Source organism: Capsicum annuum, chromosome 3 (assembly GCF_002878395.1).
Source record: "Capsicum annuum cultivar UCD-10X-F1 chromosome 3, UCD10Xv1.1, whole genome shotgun sequence".
Classification (NCBI taxonomy): Eukaryota; Viridiplantae; Streptophyta; class Magnoliopsida; order Solanales; family Solanaceae; genus Capsicum; species Capsicum annuum.
Window position 1 is genome coordinate 121,458,884 of NC_061113.1, and position 5,221 is coordinate 121,464,104.

General features: G+C 32.7%; 1 long non-coding RNA gene across 1 annotated transcript; it reads left to right on the plus strand.

Annotated features, from left to right (window-relative positions):
* The first annotated feature begins 392 nt into the window (after positions 1-392).
* Positions 393-4,281, plus strand: LOC107863570. Its single transcript, XR_001672331.2, has 2 exons — positions 393-785; positions 1,089-4,281. It is a non-coding gene; the product is annotated as an uncharacterized LOC107863570 (long non-coding RNA).
* The last annotated feature ends 940 nt before the right edge of the window (positions 4,282-5,221 follow it).

Genomic DNA, 5,221 nt, shown 5'->3' on the forward strand with positions numbered 1-5,221 from the left:
GAGTTTTGGGCTCTATATTTAGAAGAGAAACAATAAACTTGTCCCGAAATGCGTAAAGGTAGAAAATTTAATTTTTCCAATCATTTTTCCTCAACTAATTAACGATGCTTATTTTGTTTAACTAATTTTCCCAAAAATGTGCACATGTATATATATATGTGTGTGTGTATGTATATATAGATACATATGTGTATATTTTTGTGAAAATTAGTTAAACAAAATATGCATCGTTAATTAGTTGAGGAAAAATGATTGAAAAAATTAAATTTTCTTCCTTTACATATTTTGGGCCAAGTTTATTGTTTCTCTTCTGAATATAGAGCCCAAAACTCCCTGTTCCCCTGAGGATTAAAACCAGCCCAACCCAGAATACCCCAAACCCGACCCAAATATCCTATTCGCCTAACTAGCCTAGGACCTCTCTTTTCTTTCTCTCCAATGTTGAAAATCAACCAGAGATCTCAACCAGACTAACCAAGTCATGCTCTTCCATGTCTGCAATCCGTTCAACCCTCAAACCATCGAACAACTAACAAAATCCATTAATTTGATCTCTTTTTTCATCTGCTCTCTCTGTACCTACCTCAATCAACATCAGCTGCTCTTCTATCACCCTATGTTGAAGAAAATTGCTCTATAATTTCATCAAAAAATGGGAAAATTCGAGGACCCATTAGTTTCAAGGTGTTTTTCCTTTGATTCGACTACTATCAAGCTTAAATTGATGGGTCTAAAGCCTCTCCATCCCCAAACCGCCAGTCGTCTCTCAAATCGGCTGAGAAGAGGTGACACTTTGTCTTTCTTTTATCTCTTTTTCTTTAGAATTTCTTGCCTATTCAGGAAGAAAAAGTTTGAAATTTTCAAAGCTCCTCAAGGAGCTGTTGCAACCCAATTTTGCCTATAAAAGGGGGCCTTGTTCACCCCTTTAGGCATGGGTTTTCAAGGTGGTAAAAATTGAGGAATTTTAAGTCTCATACTATTTCACCTCTTAAGTTTTCTTGTTGTATTCTATAGTTTTCCAATCACCCTTCCGCCTAAATCTTGTTACTGGAAGTTTGCGAAAAATCATTAATCAACTCGTGGTTCAGGTTCACTGTCCGTTTTGAGTTTGAGTTCGAATTTTCGATGAAAAGCCTTAGTTTGTTGCCCCACGCAAGGTAAACTCTATCTCGTCAAATTATATTATATATTTTGTTTTTTGTGATTCATCAATTTTTTGAATTCGTTAGTCGATTCTGGACGTGAATATGAAATAAAATGATGTCTGGTCATTTGATTTCGTCTACATTATCTGAGGCGTTGACAAAATATTTCTAGTTGGGAATTTGATTCAAATGAATTTGATCAATCTTGAGGATTCAAATAGAGAAGCTGTCAATTTTGTTTTACTGGTTGTGAAAGTAAATTCATAGTGGTAGTTCTCGCGTCGTTGGACTTTATACACGTTTGACAGTGCGTCGATAGATTATTCAAACCATTTAATTAGCTTAAGATAGACTCTGTGAATCTTATGCCTCCTATAACGCATCCAGTGGGCTGTTCTGGGTTTATTTGATGTTGGTTTCGTTGCTTTAATGGTGCCATAGTGACTTAGATGTGTTCCTCTTTGGCTCGTGTGTTCACCAGGTCCTAGTAGACTTGATTTTGTCCAAAAAAATGTTTTTGAACAGCTTTAAACGTTACATATTCTTGGTTGTACAACATGGAATCCTTGAAACTTTTGTATGAAAGGTGAATGCGACATCGTGTTGGTATTGTTTTAGGATAGCTATTCACTTTTTTTACCTGCTAACTTAGAGTGTAAAGAAGCTTTACATGTTTTAGATTTTGAAATACGATTCATTAGTTGCTTATAGACCATTGTGTTGTTTTTTTCGTTTCATAACATAGACATAAAACCAGTAACTTGACTCCTTGTTATTTAAATAAGCGTGGAAGCTCACTGTTAAGCTAGAGTTGAATTAATTTTAGTGGCTTCTTATATGGTCATGTGCGGTAGATACCTATATATGTCTAGCCTAAATAACTAGCGTAAAGAATGACATCAATTTGGGGGTCTAAGTAGAGGCGATCAGACCATAGCTATTTAATTCTTGAAGATTATATATGTTGTTATGCAAAACTTGGGTACATGCTAATTACCTACTTAAGTTGGTTAAAATTTTAATACTAGCTCATGTGTAACTATTCTCTTTTGTCGTAGAAATTTTTTTCTGCTTCAAGGCCTGTTTTAACTATTAAAAAGGTGCATTTATATAAGAATCAACTTGTAGCTTGTCTCTAATGATATTCTCTGATCTTGACAACCTTCTTTTCTGAAAAAATATAATTTTTCGACAGTTGCATGAGTTACTTCATAGATCCCAGGCCTGGGTATTTTTAATCTACACGTGATAGGCATTGACATTATATGTTTATGTTTGCATAGCTGTGGTTGCAAATATTTGTTATTCATACTTCATATCTTTTTTCTCTAAAATTTTTCTCAACTTTGAGTTAGTGAACTTATATATGTCACTGCACCCTTTAAAAATGGCAGAAAGGGCTTGCCTTGTGTTTGAACCATAAACTAGAATCGAGTAGTAATCTATCTTGATATGTTTGGTCTTATTAGCATAGCTGCTTTCGAATGACTACATCGGATAGATAATCATTCCCTGTTAGTAAGGCATGGCTCTTTTATTTGTACTCTCTCCATTAACAAGACAGATGCAATTATATATTTCAATAATAATACTTTAGCGACATGTTTCTCTGGTTTTCTCATGTATAGTATATATACATTTATTTATAGTAACGACCAGCATATAGGAGAACTTCTATTTGAGTTGTACACGAGCATAAACATCAGTCTATAAAACGAAGGATTGCATGATCCTTTTCATTACTAAATCGCTAAATTTTTTTACTCGTTTTGCCACTTAAACTTTGATTGCTCCAAAATGTCACTGGATAACTCTCTTTTTTTTCTTTAGCCTAAGAAGTCAAGTTTGTTAAAAATATTCCATCATTTGTTCGTAACTCTCGGTTGAAATTGGTTCTTCTTGCGTAAAAAGGTCACAGTTCTCCGAGAAAACTCCACCTTTCGGTTTAATTATCACCCATATATGCAATATACATACATTAAGATGGTGGAAATTCTTACACATGAGAGAAAGATTCAACCAGATGTTTTTATTCTTATTTTGAGTGTGCCAACTGTTTTATATCTTTTGGTATCGTATGATCTAATCGGTTCTTAATCTTTATATTATTTTGTTTCATGTGTAACTCTTCCTCCTATGTTCTTGTCTTATTTCACGTGACATGAGGCTGGTATGATTTGAATAGTCTTCAAGTTGTTATTGAGGGTAAGGATCGAGCACTAGAGTTAGAAATTTGCCCCCCTTGCTAACTTGGATTTGTAAATTTCCTGCTATAATTTGTATCTTGGTAGTTTACCTGAACTCGTGTTTCCCTTATTGGTGCCTCATTTGATCAATTTTAGAGTAAAGTCCCTTCTGCCTTAGGCTGAAATGTTAATTTTTCTTAATCCACTTCAATTAGTGTTCGTAATCTTCAAGATGGAGTTCTAGTGAAAATAATTTTGAGTTATACGTGCAAAATCCTTCTTCTCCCCTTTGATCAACTTTGCTGGCAGTTTTTCCACACACAGAAATAGTGTTTTGGTTTGCTTGGTTTAGCTCTCGCTCACATGATACTCTACTTGTCAATTTGGTAGCTAGAACTCTAATTCTATGGTCTTTTTTTACTAACGTATAGAATGTTATATAGCTTTTCTCTAGCATTAACACCAAATGAAAACTCCGCATGACTGTTACGTTAGATTATAACCAACTTGCCCGGAGCATTTTTTGAGTAATACTTGACCTATGCTTAATATTTTTCGAATCAGTGTAGTTACTATTCCCCTTATTTGATTTTCTACTTGACTGCAAACATTAATGTGTTTTTCGCCTAATTCACTTTGCATCTCTCATAAGATTGAGTATATGCTAATTCTTATCTTTTCTTGTGTCATGTGAACTCGGGAGCGCATTTGGAATTCCATGGCTTGACTCCATCTCTGTCCAAATAATAGAAGCGATAACAAATGCATTACGTATCTCCGTCTAGCAGTCTAGTTCCTCATTCTCTTTTTTTAAGCTCTATTCTTCTTTTGTAGACACTTATTATTATTTTTACTTAATATTCCGCACGTTGTCATCTGAAATTGGTGTTTTGTATGTTCTTGTCTGAATTAACCTTTAAATATTATAGAAAATCCTTTTTTTAAGATTCTATGCTTAGCATAATCACTAGGTTCCAGTATAAAATTCATATCGATAAGGGTTAAAATTCGGTAGGTAAAACATACTTCTTAGAATAGTTGGTTGAGTTGCTAGAACTCTTTAACACTTTAATATCGAATAATGGCTTTATCTTTAGAATCAAATTTAGTTTTAACTAATTAGTAACGTTGGATTAATAAAAAATAATTAATTTTGCGATAGGCTATTCATTACAGCTGGATTCGGAAGATCGACTTTGCTAATTTTGGATATAAGTCATATTTTATTCTATTTTATTTTATTTATTTACCTTTTTATTAGTATTATTATTATTATTATAAAAGATGACACTTCGCAAGACTTTTTTTAGGATTTATAATGACTAAATATTTTCTTTTATTTTTCATAATGAATAATAAATTCTCAAGCCAATATATATTTAAATAACTATATATTTTATCTATTCTTGTAGGGTAGGGTAAGTGACTTATTTTATAAAATTTGATTAAAAAACAAAAAGGACCATCTTTTAGATAATTTTTTATTTATTTATTTTTATTATTAATTAAAGCTTTTGTGAAACCATTGCATCATTGGTAAGAGACTTTATAAAAGTTATGTCGGTAATTTTGCTAAGTAAAATTCATGGTGGGGATGTTATAAAATTTCCTTTCTTATAAATAATTAGCATGTTTCAATTATATTTTTGTAATGCCTCATTTATACATTTCTTTTTCTTGATATAATTTTTTTGGTTTTTTTATCTAATCTAAGTTTGGCCAGTTAATCGTAGTTAGCGGATCCTTTAGGGTGTCTAACCCCTTCCCTTTAGCAGTTAATCGTAGTTAGCGGATCCTTTAGGGTGCCTAACCCCTTCCTACTTAACCTTAAAATAAAGTCTTTAATTGCTTTAATCACATAGTTTAAAATAGGTGTCCTAATTCACCGTA